The following is a 21,864-nucleotide window of genomic DNA, read 5'->3' on the forward strand; positions in this document are numbered from 1 at the left end:
TAGGGAGGGTGGGAGGGAGACACAAGGGGGAGGAGATATGGAGATACATGTTTACGTATAGCTGATTCACTTCGTTATAAAGCAGAAACTAACACACCATTGTAAAGCAATTACACTCTAATAAAAGATGTTAAAAATAAAAAAAAGAATAAGTGAAATAGTTAGAATGCGGACTCTCTGCTTCTAACTCCTGCCCTCGGTTTGTATGAATTCTTATGTAACTATTAAGTTTGAACTGTACTCCAGGCAGTGTTCCTCAAAGTAGAGCCCTTGAAATCACGTGCATCACAATCAAGTGTGATACTTGTTAAAAATTCAGATTCAGGACCCAACTCCAGGCCTTCAACAAAAATCTGTGGAGTTTTGAGGTCTAACATTTTGTATTTTTAATAAATTGTCCAGATGATTCTTCTGCTAAGTGTCAAATCTTGATTATTCCTAACCCCATGGAGTCTAGCATAGGACTGGTCAGTTGATATCTTGCTAACAGACAGATGTCCACAGGTTTTACTCATTTAATAAATAAATGAATAAAAATAAAACTTTGCAGCCCTCAACTCTGTAGGCACAATAAGCAGAAGAGCAGATGAGACTTTCTCTCTGTCTTTATTTCCACATTCCTGCCCATTGGAGGCCTGGGCTAAGTGCAGGATCCTAGTGTCCTTAGAAGAATACACAGTCCACTGATAATACTGGAACATATTTATGTTCTCCTTTACATTACTTTAAGAAATTATTTTTCTATACAAGAGAAAACTTTTTTGTTAAGAAAAGGATGGCAGAGGTATATTTTCTTTATTTCTTTTTTTTTCCAAAAGCGTATTGTCAGTAAGTAGTTTATATTTAGTACAGTTAAAGCTTTCAAATGTGGAACAAATATGTCATGCAGACTTTAAAATATTGCTGTGAACCAGCCAAAGGCAATTTGGGGTTTCAGGTGCTATAAATGTACTGCGACATTTATTTCAGAGCTTGTGCTACCAAAAGGACATCTTGAGGAAACAAACAGATCTATTTATCCTGAAGCCTGCCTGGTCCAGCCAGTAAGATGTGATTTGCTGAATGACAAGGCTTATTTCTATGAACTAACAAAAGCCAGGAAGGGGTCATTACAGAGTCGAAGATTGCTAAGTTTCCATTCCAGACCTCCAACTACATACAACAAATGTTGAAAGGGAAACCACAGACTGGTACCTTGGTGAAAGCACTCTCAGAACTCAGGAAAAATAGTAGAAAATTCTTTCTACTCCATGCCCCAGAGGCAGCCCAACTCAGTGAGTTGAAAGGCAAGTTGGAGAACCAACAGCTTTAGAGGACCCATTCAGTTCAAGGAATGATCCGCATAAAGACCTATGGCCTAAAAACCTGGACCTCAGCTTACAAATGGAGACAACCAAGATCAGCACCCTTCTGTATCCTGGGTTTGGAGGTGAACAGTGGTTGTTGCTAAAGGCAGACAAAATAAACCACAAACAGACGATGAAAAAGTTTTCGGACATGAAGCAGACTGCAGTGGGCACTGGCAGAATATGGTCCTCAGTTTCTGGAGTGCGTGACAGTTGGCCTAGACCAGTGAATGTAAGCCATCCCCTTTGGAAATTGTAAGTTCAGGCCCTTAAATAATCAGTACATGGAATTCACCTGGCCAGAATGCTAGGTAATTTTTTAAATTTATCTATCATCTAGGTATCTATCTATCTATCTATCATCTATCAATCATCTATTTTTTAACATTCTATTATCAAAATTATCAAACATAAAAGAATTGAAAGAATTTTATAGTAAACTTGTATGCCCACCACCTACATTCTAACACTAATATCTTATCTACTCATTCTCCTATCTATTCATCAATCTATCTTGTTTGTATGCATTTCAAAGTTAATTTCAGGTCAATGGATTTCGCCATACATATTTATATAACTGAACTAAGTATTTGATTATAGTTTTCTTCTTTTGACATAAAATTTACATACAATAACATCCATATGTTGCACTCTGACAAATGTATATATCTCTGTAACGTGAAACCCTATTAAGATATAGAACATGACCACCATCCAAGAAAGATTTCTCTTATCTCCTTCTAATCAAGTTCCACCCAGCTGCTCCAGAGGCAACTGTTACTGTAATCATTTTCCACCGTGCACTAGTTTTCCTCTTCTTGATCTTTATATAAATGGCATCATACAGAAGGTATTCCTGTGTAAGTTTTCTTTCATTACATGTTATTTTTCAGGTTTATCCATATTGTTGGATGTGATATTAACTTGTTCTTTTATTACTGAGCAATATTCCATTCTGTGAACATTCCTCTTATTTGATACTGAGGCTGTTGCAATTTTTGAGTAAAGCTCTCAATATCGTTTTATAAAAAGGAGGCAAAGTGCATAGAAAAGTCTGCCCCCAAACGGAGGGCTATGTTAAGACTGAAAGTGTTTAGCACTGCTAGAATATAATGATAAAAAAGCAGACCAACTTTATTACATTTTATTCTTGTTTTTAAATTCTTTATATGCAGTGCATTTACTTACTGCCTGCATCTGGGTGAGCTACTCCCACTACCTGTCAGGCCCCCCTGACAAAGCATCACTGACTAAGACCATGTCCGCTTGGTTCACCATTTTATTAATCATTTTCTGGTGTAGAGTCTGGCACACTCATGGCTCAGTAAATATTCATTAATTTGCTAAATGAATGACCTGCTATTGACAATGATAGATAAAAGCAACAGAATTCAAGTGAGCTTTCTTGTTTCTAAAGCCTCTTTTACAGCCCACTATAATACTATGCTAAAATAAATATGCCAAAATATGAGTAAACATTTTTACTCTCATGAAAATACTTCTCAAAAATTCTCCTGGAGGTTTTGATTTTAGTCTGTTAGGCAAACTATGTCTCATGTCATGATATTTGACATTAGTTTGAAGTAAATGACGTATTACCATTGTTTTTTGACATTTAAAATATAGTCACATTGAGTCCTTTCTAACCATTGAACTTCAGCTCTAAAATAACGACCAACATTTATTTTTACACCGTCTTCAAAGGAATTTGCACCTGTGTGAATAAATGGCTTAAGCTTGATCAATTTATTTTGGAATATTGTGTTTGCCTACTTTCAGGGCTGTTTTTATAAGTGAGAAAGCCAGTTTAAAATGTCACCACATCTATGAACAAACCAAAAACTGTGTTCCTGAAATTATACTGAATCTTAAATGTGTACAGATAAGCAACTAGCAATTTATTTGTAATTGGTATTCTGCTGTGTTTGGAATCTTAATTTATTGCGTTATCCTGACCTCCCACTTGTGGTTTTTCAACACATAAATTATGTTATGGTCATGTTTTATTGAGGGAAATGACTAACAAATGCCCATGAAACACAGAACTGCTATTTCCTTGGAATGAGTACAAAATTACTTCTGAAGATTTGAAAACAAAATTAAGTACTTCATTTTTTTCTAATATGAAAGGCATGATTACAGACTCTGGAATCAAATAATCAGTCCTTCACACTCAATCTCATCATTTCCTATTTGTGTGAACTTGGGAAACTTACTAAACTTCTCTGTACTTTAGTCTCCTTTTGAACGGGAGGTCAAACACACTGAGCCAGACTCACTGGATGGTTGTGAGGATCAAATGCGTTTCTGCATAGACCACTTTTAGTCCACAAGGACGGATGAGTGCAGATGCCAGAGGCTCTATCTCTTTCAATGTTCAGCGTCCAACAATTTTTCTTCAGCCTTCACAACCAAGGTGTAAATTATGATGAGCATTTTACAGGCAAGGGCACTGAGGCTCTTAAAGACTGATGCAGTATAACGTCTCTCTGTGACTAAAACATTGTCTCGGACTTCACATGCCCTATATTCCCCAGTCATTACACTGTAGCTTAAAAAAAATGTGTTTGGCCATAAACAAGGTCAAGCTCCTTTGGCTATTCAACTACGGCGAATGCAACAAAGAATTTTTCTGCAGTTAATAAATATTTCATATAAAGATTTGATACAAATTCTCCTTCCTCAAGTTTCACTTAAAAATTTAAGAAGTTATTTAGAATACTTTATCATTTTCAGTAAGCTAAGAAAACTGACTTCCCCTGAAGTGAAATATGTGAAAATTGCCTAAGTGTTTGAACTTTAAGACCTATCCCATTATCCATCCAGGCGCCTGCATTTCACCAGCTTTGATTTCACAGACAAAGATAAATTCTCCAAAATGCACTGATATATCTCTGAAGAACAGAAAATTCCCATATTTACTGACCTGGTTATGTTATGCCATTTAATTTTCATATTGCCACTTTAACCCTTTAAAGATCATACATCAATGGACAATAAACAACTGTAGTACTAACAGTCATCATCATACATGTTTCACTGAGTCAAATTCAATGGTCAAAGGTGGAAGGTGTAAATAAATATGCAATCCCAGGTGGGAAAGAGAAGCAGTGAAGCAGAGAATTCCTGAATCATAAATCTTTGTCCTGCCAGACAGGCAGGGAAAACGTAAGCTAATGAGGTGTAAAAGGTACAAATCCATTTCTGGGTTACTATGTTTTCAGAATCATAGGTTAGAGATGCCCAGAGTAAGCTGGAACAATCTGTCTAGACATTCATGGTTCTAAACATGTTTCCTTCCACATTCCCTCATTCAGTGAGCGAACCTTCAAAGTAAATCATAATTCATATCTAGGATGGGAGAAGCTTTGTGAGTCAGGATTTATGGCACATGGTTATTATCTTTTAGGATTCAGGAATTTAATAAAGAGGAGAGAAAAAATAAAATAAACACCATCTGAATTTGAATTTATAACTTAGAAACCATCTGATATCCTTCTGGGATGATTTTTTTAACTTTCCCACTTAGGCAACATCTGTTTATGCACAGTGTATTTTTCCAAGTAGCTCTTTCTATTTATTTACTCTTCTCCAGGATAAGACATATTTTCACTAAAGTAATGTTTGGATGAATATGAAATTATCTCTAGTAGTGGATGCATGTGTCCACATTATTTAAAAATCCTGACATGAGACCTAAATCTGGGGTCAGGTTGTTTCATTCTTTTTCCCCCACCATCCACTCGTGAGTTAGATTTGCTCCAGAAAACAAAACTAAGATGTAGACAGAGGTGACTTCATGAGTGTGCGAACTGGGCAGCCAGCCTCAGACGGGCCTCACTCTTGATTTAAAGTTTTGTTGTTGCTGTCTTGAAATTATTAATGACTTCTTCTCTGCACGTGTGTTTTGTGAGTGAGGGCTGATGGGACGATAAGAAGGTGACAGGCGCGGGGGAGATACACACAGTATATCTGTCCGCTGCTGTTCCCTGCCATCCTGTCTGCACACAGTGGTGCTGATGCCCCGTAAACACAAGATTCTGATGGATCCGTGATATGTGGGAACTCAGGGAGATTTGAAGGTAGTACAACGTAAGCAGGTTCCTTCTATGATTGAGTAAGTGGGGTGCTGACAGCTCTGAGAGACTACACTTTCTGTTCAAACCGGAACATGCTTTGAAGATAAAAAGACAACAGCATTCTACAAAACACAAACAGCTAAGGATTCCTATCATATATTTTCTTCCTGTGCCAGCCAACTACTTATGCAAAAATGGTGACACAGAAGGAAACGGAAACATAGGGCAACCCATAGTTTATTTTCTTTTCTCCGCCCCCATTACTTACTCTAAGCTAAAAATAATGTTGGTACAATGTGCACAAATCAAGAAAATAAGTAAAGACTGTTGAGTTCGTTTTGTGTAGTGCTTCTATTCTTCTATTAAGAATGAAATACATATGCATATATGAGCTAGAAAATATGAACTGTGTAATTTTGATGTGTCCACCTATGAATTAAATACTCCTATATTTTCATTTATAACTAGCATTGCCCAATATAAAGATGAAAGGTAAAATCATGCTAAAAATTTTAATTTTTCTTTAAATAGACACTAAAATATCAAATCACTATGACAAGAGAGACCACAAAAGAAAGGAAAAAAATCTTTATATTTTGGTGCCTTTAATGGCCCTTTTACTTGCTTTTTTAAACAAGATCTGCATTTTCGTTTTGCACTGGGTTCCATGCATTACTTAGTGGACCCTGAATGCATGAAAATGTTTTTAATTATTAATTATCAGGATAAAATATTATTCCTAGAAATAACTGGAAGTACCTTGTGGATCCAACAGAAATATATTGACTCTAACTGGTATAAAAAAATCTCATATAGTCTCCCCCGCTTCCAAACTGGCTTCTGCACGTGTAAGTCAGTTGGTCTTATTCTGCCCCCTTCATATTCCAAGCTCGCTATACATTAAAATTAATCCTCGCTTAGAATATTGGTTCATAGAAATCAAGTAAAACGAAGCATCAGTACCTTTGTTTTCAGGCGGCTGGGGTAAGAGAGTTTTAAATGGTGTCTGAACTCAGATCCTGATATACATTTTATTGTTTCTCCCCTTTGCCACAGTGTTCCATAAAAGGTTGAGTGAATCACCTTGTTTTCTAGATTCTCCCCCTTGGGACCACCTCTCTGGGAACCAAACATTCATGCTGTGATGTGCTCGTTACACATGGAGCAGTCCTATATAGGTGTTACAACCAACAGCCGGCCATTTACTGCCAGCTATGGGAGTGAGTCATCTTGAATGTTTCAGCCCAGCCAAGCCTTCAGTTGATGGTAGGCTTAGGGAACAAAACCATTGGCAGCATAAGAGAAACACTAAGTAAGTACTGTTGCTTTCTAGAACTTTCCTGATTCCTGACCAAAAATAATATAGTTATTTAATCCAGTGAGTTTTGAGGCAATTTGTTATATAGCCATGAATAACCAGACCACCACACTTTGTAAACTTGAAAACAGCAGGCACAAAGTCCTGGCTAAAGGACCATCCCTACAGTTTCTACATCCTATACAAACAGGCAAAAGAACATGGTGTACTTATTCAGTCTTTCCTGAAAAGGTGTCATGTGATTCCACAAGACAAGAATCTTATCAATCAAATTTTTAAAAGAAAAACTACAGGTATACACAATTAAATACATTCAGGAATCATTAAGGGAGTTTTTCTCAATCAGCATGTTTGAGGTTTCGTAATTCACAAGAGATCTACGTCACTCTTTCATAGTGAGTTACTGCATGGTTAGTTTGAAAAAAAAAAAAGATAACCTAAATGAACACAGAATATCTCCCCTAGGGTTGTTTATTAATAACCATCCAACTTTATAATTGTAGTCATAATGGAAGATTGAATAATTTTTCTTTCAATGGGTTTTTGTGCTCTCCTTGCCCTCTTTGTTAACATCAAAGAAGGACTTGCTTGATTACAATCTACTCTCCAAGAATCAGTAAAATACTAATCTGAGCAATCACTATATTTGTTAGAAAGTCTATTACAACTTAATTTTGTAAAGAGAACAGAATAAAGTAAGTGGAGAAGTAGAGCAAACTGCTTGTTTGAACAGGGATGTATTCAATTCCCCAACTTGTAGGGTGCTGAGATACCATAGAGATAAGCTTGTAATCTCTTTATCTACTTCTAACAGGCAGAACTTTCTACCTTATTTGTAATGATAATGCTCTCGGGCTCCATAGAAAAAGGCAAAATCAAAACACTGAACAGCAACTGCAGCAAAGGCTTACTCAGAATGCAGCTGCAAAGGCTTGCCTCACTCCTTGCTTTGTTTCACAAACTCGAAATCGGAATATCTAGGGGGATAAGTGTTCATACACCTTGCAGGTGGATTACTTTGAGTTCTTTTTGCTTTTGGAATCGTTTTATTCTACCAAATGTGGCTGTAATATAAACATTTGTTGAGAAAACCTACACCCCCCTACCTATGTGATGTCTTAGAATTCCAGAATGTGAGAATTGGAAATAAGAGAGATTCTACCGCTCTGAGGTTTTCAGACTCTGTTCCGTGGAACTCTACAGTTTTTCATAGGTTCCAAACTTTTGGGTTAGCATTTATTTTTAAAATATATTTTACAAATTTTCAAATTAAAATATGAATGCCACACACATTAAAGACACCTACTGACTGTATGAAAAGCCTCTGAGAGGTGGGGGTACTCTGCAGACCCCGTCCCACCTGGGGTATCTCATAAGGCACGCTGGGATCAGACTGGTGACTTTGAAAATTTACCACAATTTGGATTCTGCAAGGAGACATGACAACTAAATGTAAAGCAAAAAATGTGTACCAAACACACCAGAGAAGAGAAACATCTGGTGATCTTCAGCCAAGCTGGGAAGTGGGCAATGCAGTTTTTCGGAATTCTACTCTCAACTCCTGTACTCTCAGCCAGTTCTAAGGACCACTGCATTTCCCTCCTTTTGACACTAGATAAAGTGAGACTAGTTGATGAATTGGTGGATGTCAAGTGTGGGTGGATGGAATCCTGGGTGAAAACACAGGAAAGAGAAGCACACTGGGCTCTGCTGGGCATGGTGAGTAGCGGCCCCAAGAGCTGTGTGGCAGAGACCACAGCCCTGAGTCTCTGCCTTATAGGTTTCGTTGCTGGTCAGATAATCATGTCAGTAAGTACACACTGAAGAAAGCAGTCTTCACACTGGGAAAGGGGCAGGCCTTTTCTTCTGCTAGGCCTTCAGTGCTGGGTTTTGTGTCAGCTCCTGGTCAGGAGCCGGCCCGGGTTTCAGGTTTGCTGTTGGAGTGGTTACCCTCAGCGCACCACAGGCTTCAAGACGTCTAGGTATGTCTTGTGTTGAGAGCAGGGGGCTGGTTTTTCAGCGTTTTAATTCACGTCTCTCTGAATTTCAGCTTTAGACCTTCCCTTCATGCTGTGCGTCAGTGAGAGCCTTTCTCTTCCAGCTCCCCGGGCGGGAGCCCACCGCTGCCTGCTAGGGATGCTGCTTAGCCTAGTGGTGGGGAGCAGGGGAGGGTCCTGAGCATCTGGTTAATCTTCCGTTTGGGGAAGGAACAGTGCTCCTGTTACCCTGGTGTGGCCTGTCCAGGTCTCCAACCCTGCCTACCATTCTAGTTCCTCCTGCACATATTCCTGCCTCTCTTCTGGGAAATTTAAGTATTTTTTTTTTTAAATCCCTTTACACAGTACCCTAGGGATGACAGTTTCTGTTACCCTTCCTCCTCAAATTAAGAACTGTTTTCTATCTAGGAGGTGGGGAGAAGGGCTCAGGGGAGTTCAGTGCCTCAACCACAACAGCTGCTCTTGCCTTCCTCCAGCCAGCTCCATGAAGGAAGATTTCTTAGAATCCAATACCATCTTCCTTGTGCGAAGCTGGTGGAGTGCTAGGTAAAAACATCTGCATTTTGTGAACTACCCCACCCCCTCGTGAATCACCCCTGTATACACCATTCCTGTGGTTGGACAGACTCCCAGAGTCCCACACTTGACATCCACCAATTCATCAACTAGTCTCACTTTATCTAGTGTCAAAAGGAGGGAAATGCAGTGGTCCTTAGAACTGGCTGAGAGTACAGGAGTTGAGAGTAGAATTCCGAAAAACTGCATTGCCCACTTCCCAGCTTGGCTGAAGATCACCAGATGTTTCTTTTCTCTGGTGTGTTTGGTACACATTTTTTGCTTTATCCTGAAGGAGAGTGATATGTTAAGGAATGCTAGCATGTATAGGTAAAAAGGAGTGAAGAAAAGATGACGCCACGCCAAAAAGACATCTTCGACTTAACCTGCTTGACCAGGTAAAGGTTTCTGCCCCTGGGTGAGATCCAGTGCTTCACGAATCATGTGTTACAGGGAAGATAGTGAAAGTAAGGAAATTTTCTCCACACTTATTAGAAAAAAATAAAATTTAGTCAGTAAGACTACAAACCCTATAAACTTAGGGTGACTGTCTGTAAAGATAAATCACCCCTGAAGTTTCAGAAATACTGAGTGAAAGTTGTAAAAAGGTGAGGTAGTGAACTCTGCAAAAATGTATAGATCATATGCTCCAGGTAAAAGCAAGTGATTCCATCCCATGTGTCCCCACATGTGCCTGTCTCTCTCCAGATTTTCTTTTAGTTAATTGCTAAGAGATTTCAATAATTTCAAGAAAAGTCACAAACCTGCAGTCTGTCTTTTTCTTGTTATAATGTTTGGAGAAGCACTACTATTGTGGTAGGCATACTGGGAAATAAGGAGATAAAGAAGACAGGATCTTTCCTGACAAAGATGAATTCATTAAAAGGAGAAATAAGACATAACCAAGATAAAAATACCACCAATCTGCAACAAAGAATTTCCTACAGAGACCATGATAAAGCTTTAAGAGAGAGATGACACTGAGTTATCCTTAAAAATGCAGGATTTCATGAAATGGGAGGAGCACTGTGAGACACAATAGGGGAAGGGAGTGGAATAAATAAAGCCTGAGTTAAGAGGATTTAGAAGAGTCCAACTTAGCTACAAGGTAGGGTCCAGGAAAGAGAATAGCGGAAAAAAGGCTGAAAAGGGGGTTTCGGGTAGGAGTATGGAAAACTTCAAACACCAGGCTACAGTTTGCATTCTTGATGTCTACTAGTACACACCAAACCATTCCAGGGGAACCCTTATATAGTAGTGTATAAGGTCTATTTCTAGAAACCAATATGCAAGACCAAAGATGTCCTAGTATTAAAAGAAAGTAGAGGAAAAAGGCAGGTGTTTTCCATCTATTCAAAGACCATGAATGTTTTCTTTAGAGCCAAATAATGTGCACTTCACAACGGAAGTCCTTATCTGGCCAGATTCTGACTGTATACCAACTACATTTTTAGAGTGTTCATCTCCCTTTCCCACAAACACATTGGGCTGAATCTCACGCCTTGCATATGCCCAATAGATGGGTTAATAAGGCAATAATACCTTACGCAGAGGCTACTGCTGACACGTGTTCTTATCTATTTGATCATGCATAACTCTCTGAATAAAGTAGAGCAGTATTGTTTCAGGGCTCATTCGAGCATATAATAGACTTCCAGTGCATTACAGCTGGCTCCTGCTTAAAGATCTGTTTGGTTAGTTGTTCTCTTGAAAGAGCTGGACCAATTTTTTGCACACTTTGGTAGACTGGTTTATGCAGCCTGGGACGTATGGAGTTGGATTGAAGTTTTCCTTGAGGCATTAGCAGGGTGTATCAGTTCCTATGCCTCACAGCAGGGTCTAAGGGGTGATTCAAGGGGAAGTTGAAGAACCACCCCCATTTGCTGGCTGAAGAGCAAGACATCTCCCCTAGAGAATCAATGGGACCATGACTTGTAAGAGATGTCCATCTATTCTATCTGCCTTTTCATTAAGGCTGTACCATCTTCAAACTCCTCTGTTAAATATAAATCCCTGGAGTGGTATAATTTAACCAACCAAATTCCTTCTTTATGGGGCTTAGTTTATTATAATGGCTTACAAACATTTTTCTTCCTCGACTCATCTGAGAAATGTTGACGGCTCCAATTAATACTAGTAGCTCAATAACTACATCATGGTGATAATGAAATTGGCGTGGGGGGAGAGAAATAGGGAGAAGCTTTCAAATAATTAGACCTAACATATTGATGGCTTATCATGGGTTAGATCCTGTTCCTAATTAATTTTAAATATGGTCATCAGAGCCTCTCAATAATTTTATATGCTAAGCAATATTATTATTACCGTTAAAAAAAGCACTGAGGATTAAAGAATTAAGGTGTTTTCTGAAAATTACACATCAGGAACTGACAAAATCTGAATATACACTTCTACCTGTCTGATTCCACAGTCCATAGTTTTATCCACTGTGTTACTCTGCCTCTCACTGGAAAAAGAAACATGCCATGATAAAGCTTCTTAGGTGATCAACATCAAAATGAGATTACTGAGAATCATTAGCAGCCACTTTTTTTCCTTATGTGTATTAGGCACACGTTTTTTTATTTTAGCTTGAAAAAGAATGAAATGTTAAAGAATGCTTGTATAAACAAAAGGGAGTGAAGAGCAAATAAGGACACACCAAACAGACAATTTCATCCTAGTTTATTTAGCCAGGTTTCCTCCCCATGGTGTAATTTTTGCTGAGATTTAACATGTGATACCTGAGAAAAGAAGCTTTTTATGCATCATGTAGTTTGGGGAGTACAGTGAAATTAAGGAAACACTTCACATATATTACATTTTAAAAAGGTAGTCAGCAAGACTACAAATCCTGTAACTCCAGGGTGGTCATCTCAAAAGATAAATTACCCTTGAAGTTCGATAAGTAGTTGTAAGAAGGAGAGGCACTAAATTGAAAATGTAGTACTTTCTAAGCATAAAGAAAATAATCATCTACCCATTTTACTGGCCGAGTTCATTTGTTTGGCTGTCTGGCTCCTCAGAGTATACCCGAATATTTTGTGCCAGTGGCTTCACATGGCTGGATAAACAAAATTGAAGTTGTTTTCAAGGGCAAAACAAAATGTATCATTTGAAGATCTCCCACTTTTGTCATCATTATCATCATCACAGGTAAATTTTCTAGGCTATATTCTGTTATCCATTTTAAAAACAGAACATCTGAACTTTCTTCAGATTTTTTTCCATAACTAAATGTTTTCTTATTATCAAGTCTCATTTATTTGCCGGTGTCACAAATACAAGCTACACGCTTTTAAAGAAAGGAAAGAAAGAGAGACAAAAGTGAGAGAGAGATAAAAGAGAGAGGAAGGGAAGGAGGGAGGGAGAAATAGGAGAGACTAGAAAGAGAAATTACTTGCTTATATAATTAAACAAACACTGTTGATTGTTTGAGTGTCTGGATACAGGCAAGGCTGCATCCAGGTACTCAAACCAAGTCCTGAGGAGTGCTCAATCCTCCCTTCTCTCTCTCCTCCGCCTTTCTGCTAATCCCCCTCATCATTCCCCTAACTCCATCCCCTTCTGCCTGCACTTATCTTTCTGTGACTTGATTTACTTTACACACAGTAGAAAACATGCTTCCTACAAGCGCTAAGATTATATACATATGGTTCTTACAGGTGGACCTTGGAAAGAGATAAAACTTATCAATTTTGGAAAAATGGACACTGATGAGTCCTGCCTGAGAAGGAGCCCATGCTGTAGCCAGTGAAGACAGCACTATCTTCTTGGTCATGGGATCAATTTAGACATGGAGAACTTTGAGAGGATGCACCTCCAGAATCATCTGGGAGAGGCAGATCCCAAAGGCAGTGAGAGGACGATCCCAGTTGCAGTGTTTCAGGGCAAGAGAGAATAATCCCAGCCATGAATTAATCTACTAAAACTAGGTGAAAAATTCCCTTCTAATTCTTGCATTTCTTCTAGGGGTTGTTAGACCCATCTAAAAGTGTGCATAAATGTTTACATTTAGGGGCTTCCCCGGTGGTGCAGTGGTTGGGAGTCCGCCTGCTGATGCAGGGGACGTGGGTTCGTGCCCCGGTCCGGGAAGATCCCACATGCCACAGAGTGGCTGGGCCCGTGAGCCATGGCTGCTGAGCCTGCGCATCTGGAGCCTGTGCTCCGCAACAGGAGAGGCCACAATGGTGAGAGGTCCGCGTACCGCAAAAAAAAAAAAAAAAGTTTACATTTAGTCAATAATTCTACAAACTCTTCATTGCTAATGACTTAATAACAAGGTATTATAAAAGATGCTAAGAATATACATATTTGGAATAATAGCCCTTGACCTCAAAGGCTCATATTCTCTATACATATATCAAATCATTATGTCGTACACCCTCGACTAATACAATATTACATGTCAATTATATCTCAATAAAACTGTAAAAAATTTAAAGAATAGGTTCATATTCTCTAAGACAGATATTATGAATACTCTATATCTTATACTGTAAAAAGCATTAATTCTATAAAAGTTTGGAAATAGTAAAAAAATCATCATGTTAAATGAACAAAGCAATTATAAAACACTTTCCAATACACTGAAATGCACACTTTCCCACGTTTTAATATAGCAAATCAAATATATTACTGTAAGCAATGAGAAATAAATTTGTAGAAAAAAATACTCTGGGAGTATAGCATAGCTAGAAATTATTCTTCAGTTTAGTCCAGAAAACCTGCACAGTGTAGAGATATTTGACTTCTATGGGCAATTTTGGGAAACAAGAGGAAGGATATTATGGATTCCCAGAAAGCTTTATACAGATACGCTTTGCATAGAAAATAGAAAAATCTATATACAGAAATTACTGACAAATAGTAAAAGTTATACATATGATTCAGCCCTGATGTCTCTTTAAACAACAACAACATTATCAGAGAAGTCTAATCATGAGGAAATAAAAGACAAAGCAAGAGTGACTCTTCAGTTATGGAAATGAACAGCCAAGGAAGCTAGATCACCACATTTCTAAATTTGCCTCAAAGTCCTCATCCATGGAGATGATTCCTCTTCAATTAAAAGGCTCTCTCTTTCCAAGTTAAATTGAGCAATGAGAAAGACATATTGGATTTTGTGAGGCAGGCATGTTTACCTTCTGTCTGAAAAGGCAAATGGCTCTATTGATATAGAGTCTATATTTTAACTGATAAGCACTTTGTGAGGAAGAAACCCTAAACTGCTTCTATGAATACACAGCATTTGGGAACTTGTTTCAAATGAGAGCGGGTAGAGAGGTGGGGTGAAGAGCCATTTGACATCTTCAGCACACACATAGCAACGTGAATCTGTAAAAGTGCTGGGTTTCAGAAAAACCGAGGAGAAATAGTCTCTGATGAAAAGCTTTTTGCTAATATCAAGGATAAGTTCAATAACAAATAAATAAATGAAGAAAGAAAGAAAGAAAGAAAGAAAAATAAATATTAAATAAATAAATAAGCAACTTAAAGAAAACAAAACAAGACATTTAGCAACTCTGAAAGCCACTGGATATTTGCAAAGGCAAGAGAACTGACAGCCCTCCACTCACCATAATGGAAATGTGTTCACTAAACACAGTGACAAACAGATGACGCGATCCCCAATATAAATGCAGTGCATTATGTTATCTGACACCATTCTCCACGTACATGATATTTTATGTATGAAAATTATACAGGGAACAATTGCACATCTGCCTCTGTGTTCTTATAAATAATAAAGGGGAACTATTTCTTGATGATGTAGCCTCTCATGAATTTACTCAGGTCAAACCAATTGTGACCCAATTTTTCAAAGTTTCAAAGGCCACCCTTCAGCTCCAGTTGTGATATAAAATATTTATGGGATTGGCTAGGGGAAAGGGACTACAGATCCTCCAATTAGAAATACTCTGTCCTACTGTTATGAAGGGTAGAACACTGGAGCAAATGCGATCATAGCATTGCGGTTGCCTAGTAAGAAGGAAATGACTTTATTTATCAGTAAAACTGATCAAAGATCAACACTCCCTTTTTATCAGACAACCAAAATACACCTTGCTTGTGGATCAGGTGTGGAATCAGGTGCAAGGAGACCTCCTAACAAGTATTCACTTTTATCCAATCAAGTCATAATTTAGAAATAAAATAGAGCTCTAAGGATCATAGTGCCCTGTGGATTCCTTAGAGCATGAAACCTTCTGCAAACATGTTTCAGTAGCTTTTGGTAGCATCTAAACAGAAATGTTGACTCTCCTGGCTGTCTTCTCCTTTTTAACCAAAGCAACTCTGCCCTTACATGTGTGATGTATCACAAAATTTTCACTTGAAGAAGGATTCCATGGATTTAAAAAGTTTGAAACCAACTGAGCAATATCCCATGAAGCATAGAGTGTAGGACTTACTAGAAGTCACAAACCAATGACTGATAGAGCTGAAATCAAATCCACATCTCTTGACTGCAATGCCAGTGCAAGCGTGCGTACATGCGTGCATGTGTGTGTGTGTGTGTGTGTGTGTGTGTGTGTGTGTGTCTGTGTGGTCGGTCTGTTTGTTTGGTATTATCCTTCATCCTAGGCCAATGGTGTTCACCCTTCCCTTGAATTAGACTCACCAGGGGAGTTTCTAAAAATCCCTATGCCCAGGACACAAGTAAGTGCTATCATTCAAAACCTCTGGGGATAGGACCCAGGCATTCTGTGTTTTTTTAAAGCATCCCAACTGTTCCCAACGGGTAACCAAGGTGGAGAATCAATGGCTTTGGCAGAAATTCTGAAGTCTGTATTTAACAATAAATGAGTCTGGAGTTTGATTTCCTGCTCTGACATGTATTAGCTGTTAAAACCTAGGCATGAAGTGATGTCTTGAGGTCTGTTTTTCCATGTGTAACAGACTGGGATTGGAGAAGATCACTTATTTTCCAACCGTGGAACCCTATGATTACTGAAAAATGGAAAAAGGCTAAGAGATGCAATAATAGATAAAGTTCAGGGACTCTTCACCCATTTTTACATTTTTCCATAAAATATTCTCACCTGAGCTTTTGTTTGAAGAAAAAATTGTACTTTTTTAAGGTTTTAGAATTGCAGAGCTAGATAACTTCTAAGATATTTTAAAAAGTGCACACCCAGGTATTATAGAATTTTATAAAGAACTAATCAATTTACTCATTCTAAGGTCAGAATTCTTTAATTGGTGCTTTCAGCTCCCTAATTCTCACCAATATTTTCATCATATATTGGGATGAAGGGGGTAGACTCAAAAGCAGCATTAGTGCTAATCACTTTGGTTTACTGAGTACCTAAGCTAAGCGTTCTTCCTTCTAGATACATAATAACTAACAGGGAGAATAACCATCCCTGTTTCCTCTCAGGACTGTCCCAGTTTCAGTAATGAAAATCTTGTGTCCCAGCAAGCCCCTCAGTCCTGGGGCAACTGAAAACATTACCATCTTAATGTGCAAAAGGAAAAGAGATGGGGAAATTAATTCGAAGCACAATAGTGTAGACATGCCAGGTGCCTACTAACCTGCATTGTAGCAATTAGTACAATTCACATAGCAATGGATATACTGAGTCAGTCTCAACTTTATACCAACTTACCACAGATCCTTAAAAGAAAATGTGGTAGTAAAGACACCAAGAAGAATTTTTCTGTCCCTAATTCACTCATTAATTAGATTGGATATTAATTTAATTTGAATTTTAACAGCACCGTAACATTAACCATATCTTCAATTAAACCAGACCACTGTATGGAATTATCGTCTTAAAAGTGGCACTTTTACGGACCAGTCAATGATGAGTCTGAATGTCCTGATCCTAGCTAACAAAACCTTAAAGTTAATCATGTTTTATACAACATACTAGGCAGACAAGCATTAGTAATGTTCAAGAAAAAAAAAAAAAGAAATAAATTAAGTACCAAACAGACCTGAGTTTCTATATTTCCATTATTAACCTCAACATGAGCAATTTTTTAAAATCAAACATGATCATCTATCACATTTAAGTAGTGTTGGTAATTTGAATTTCATATGACTTATATCTTTGTTTGCATTTACCATATATATTTTTTTCAAATTTGTAGGTAAAGAAAAAAATAAAGGCAGAGAGGAAAAAATAGGTGAAAGAATAGAAAGTAGCAAACAATACTCAGAAGGACTTCAAGAACCCCTCAGAGTTTAAGGATTTTCTAATGGAGGTGCATCACAGGGACCCCTCCCCTGAGCTCTCTTTCTCATCCTCTCTGGAAGCAGGGCTGACTGGAGAATAAATATGAAATCACATGTTTTATAATAAAATATTTTGTATGAAATTCAAAAATTTCTGTTTGTAAAATCTTCTGAGATGTTTAGATGAAAGAAACAGTATCAGTACAAAGTATCATTATGGTTAATAAAATTGCATGAATGACCGTGGTGACCCATTAAAAAAAAAGCCAGCTTTAGTTTTCAGATTAAAGCAAACAGTACCAGCCATTGAGCCTTTTTTTACAACCTTCATTTTGTTGAAAGGATTAAAAGCATCTTCAGACCTTCGTCACAGCCATAATCTGCCCATACAATTACAAGCAAACTTGCTGCCACAATCTATTACAAGCCCTTCAAGGGGCAATGTATTTTCAGCCATCCCTACTTTGTTTCACTGGTATAAATAAGAAATAAGCAGCACTATCAAAATACAGTCAACTCCTAAAGTTACAGAATTGTTATAGGAAAAAATTACCTAAACACACCTGCTTTCTGTCTCCTTCTTATGCCAAAATAATTTAGAATCACACTTGATCACCAGTCATCAGAACATTATTCTACATTTCACATCATAACATTTTATAACGAGTGTGACCACTTAGTTATAAAATATCTGAAGTGAGTTAAGAAATAAGATCTAAAAAGATCTTAGTTATAACTTCGTATTAATGACTTTCTAATGTTTTGGAGGCTACAAGAGAGAAAATAGAGGAAGGGAAATGTAAACCTATTTCTTGAGCTCACAGTTCATCCCTAGTCTTCTATTTCAGTCTCATCAAATACATCTCTGCCCCTCCCACAGAGAAAGGAAGAGCAACGTCACAAATTAGTTGACTCATTTGTGTATCAGACATCATTTGATGCTGCAGCCCCAACCTTTTAAGAGCCAGCAGACAAAGTTAGCCTTTTGGAAGCAAATCCATGACTAACTTTTGCTGAAAAAATCTCTTTCTTATAGTACGGAGGAAGAACATCTCCTAAAGATCCATACATACTAACCACTGCACTTTGGAGATGTTTCCTTTATACCCTGCTAATTAAAGGAAAGAGTCTGGGTTATTCAACGGCATATATTAAGCCTGACTGATGTTAATCCTTTTTATATTTAATAAATCTCCAAATCATTTCTATTTAAGACTTCATCACGTCAGGAGTAGGAAATGTTTACAGCTCTCAAAAAATGCCCAAGGGAAAAACAAATCCACACACACGTAGAGAAACAAGCATACTCATATTGAAATACGAAGAGAATTCTAATGCATTAAATCTACAAATAAAATATACCTCAAATTATTTTTGGTTCAGTAAGAAAGCAAAACTCCATTAACCTTTAAAAGGGAGGTCACACTGCATATATATTCAAATTGGAAAAAAAAATTCCAATTACTGCCCACCCCAAAATATGGTGATGGATTTTTTTGTGAGCTCTGTGATTTCAAGGCTCTTAGGTTGGATTGGCATGGCAGTGTGGGAAGTTTCCCTGGGCTGTATATATTGATATTAAGCTCTCTTCCACTGAAATATAGTAACTATTAATAAGGATGCCAAGTACTGCATAACTTTAAATACAGACATTTACAGTTTTGAATTGACAACAATGCAGCCAAAAAGAGTCCATTTGCCAAACATTTATTTTGTGCTTACCATGTGACAGACATTCTGTTGGGTATACAGTGGTGAGTAAAATCAGATGCAGTTTCTGTGAGAGGTATCTAGAGAGGAGAAAGAGAATGACTCAAGTAATTGTCATATTGCAATATACACACATATGCACAAAAAATAAAATGACCACAAGTCCTAAGAAAGGGTTATATTATGCTATTATAGTGCATATTATGTGAGATTCAGCCTAGTCAGAGAGGTCAGGTAAGGTTAAAGTTTCAAGGAAAACATTCCAAGCAGAGGAGAATGGCATGTGCAAAGGCCCTGGGGCAGAAGAGGAAATGGTACACTCAAATGGCTAGAGTGAGTCCAGTGCTGTTAGAGAGGATAGAATAAAAAGACTCATTAGAAGCAATAATGTCAGACTTCTCATTTCTGGTCAAACATTTAAAAAGCTTACACAGCAAGAAACTAACACAACACTGTAAAGCATCTATACTCCAATAAAAATTAATTTAAAAAAATTAGGCTAGAAAAACTTCACAATGAAAAACCAAAACAGAACAGCTTAGAAGTCCTCTTTCCCATCTTCGCAATAAAAGAAAAGCTGAACAAACTGAAAGCCGAACCTCTTCTGAGATCCATCAGAGAACTGAGGTCACAAGGCAAACTGTCAGTTCAAAAACTGGAGAGACGAGAGACAGAGGACAATACAGAGAATCAGAGTTTATCCGGAGCAGAAGCCACAGCTGCCTCCTGGGAGGAGCACTGGAAGGGTAACTGACTAACTGCTGGTCAGGAGGTGTAGACGAGTTGAGAGATAAAATGTCATGCGGTCCCATCCTTAGGGGAGCCTCTATAGCTTTGTGAATTTTACTTCCAGAAGCCCTACCAGGTTCTCAGGGGGAGGACTGGAAAAAAAATCCCCTCCTCTTTCTGGCAGGGACAAGTGAAAACTAGTCATTTGAAGTAAACCCAGAATACTGTTTCCATTAACAAAGGCTTGCCTTCAAGGAGAAAAATTTTACTAGAGCCTAACCAGCATGGTTTTACCAGAGCTTAACTGACATAAGGGAAATGAAATACCCTCCAGCCTCCTCTAGCCTTACTGTCACACTTGTGAAGGGGCACAGCCAACTAAGAATATAGAATGTTTCCCTTCCCCATACTTGACCACCAAATCAGCAAGGCATCTGTATAATAACAAAGGATCACAGCTGAAAAAAAATGCTAGGGTCAGACTCAGTTCAGGAGTATCTAGGAAACACAAAGACAGCAGGGGAGACAAAAACAAGCACAGAGAGGAAATTTTAGACCCTAACTCCTACTGGTATAACAAAGAGTAAACACAGCCTAACTATACACCAGATACAGTTAAAATTCATACTACAGACCTATTTTACCTCGGTTCCTTGTACTCAGTACATCATGTCTGGCTTTCAAAAAAAAATTGTAAGGCATGCCAAAGGCAATTAACACAGTCTGAAGAGACAAGGCAAGCATCTGTTGAAAGGTAACCTGAGGCACATTAATATTTTCAAGAGTTTCTTTGAATATACATCTATTTGAATCACGCAGCAGTAAACCAAAAGTGGTTAAGTGTGCTCCACTGACAGTAAGTAGCTGGGGGAGAGGTTTTTATAGACAGAAGACACAGAAACAACGCAATGAAACCATTTGATTGGCTACAGCTTAAGCAGCTGCTTGATTTGGGAAAGTCTAGCGGGTTATTTATGATTGGTTGTACTTAAATTCCATTTTCTCAGATCTGAGTGTATTGGCTCTGGCTTAAGTTTTGGTTTGCTTATGTAGGCTACCAAAGCTTCAGAGCCACTTCAGTCTCATCCAACTTCTTGTTTAATTACTTTAACACATCAGAACCAGACTCAGATATGGCACAGATTTTGGAATTAGACTTTGGATTTAATGTTACGATGATGAATATGCTACAGGCTCTAATGAGAAAAGTGAACAACATGCAAGAAAACCTAAGTAATGTAAGCAGAGAGGTGGAAACCCTAAGAAAGAATCAAACAGAAATAAATGCTGGAAATAAAAAACATTGCAACAGAAATGAAGAATGCCTTTGATGGGCACATCAGTAGACTGGACATGGCCAAGGAAAGATTCAGCAGGCTAGATGATATGTCAGTAGAAACTTCCAACACTAAAAAAAAAGAACAACAAAAAAAAAGACAGAGAGAGAGAGAAAACAGATCAGAATGTCCAAGTGAGACAGTTATAAAATTAACATACACTTACTGGGAATTCCAGAAGGGGAATAGAGAAGAGCAGAGTAAATATTTGAAGTAATAATGATGGAATTTTCCAAATATAAGAAACCAAAGTACAGATCCAGGAAACTCAGTAAACACCACTCAGAGTAAACAACAAAAAACCTTCACCTAGGCACACAATATTCAAATGCAGAAACTCAAAGAGAAAATCTTGGAGGAAGTGAGATAATATTTTATCTATAGAGCAATAAGGATGAGAATTACATCAGACTACTTTTCAGAAAGTATACAATCAATAAAAGCGTGGAACAAAATATTTAAGTGTTGAAAGGAAAAAACAAAGATAAGCCATTCCAGAGTACAATGAACACCCATGATATCATCAAATCAAGAAGACAGGGATTAATTTAAATATTTTAGTAGTAATTTTACTTTTTCTTTGGAATTAGGGTTGAAATTCTGTATCACAG

The sequence above is a fragment of the Phocoena phocoena genome, chromosome 10 (genome assembly GCF_963924675.1).
Source record: "Phocoena phocoena chromosome 10, mPhoPho1.1, whole genome shotgun sequence".
NCBI classification, from domain to species: domain Eukaryota; kingdom Metazoa; phylum Chordata; class Mammalia; order Artiodactyla; family Phocoenidae; genus Phocoena; species Phocoena phocoena.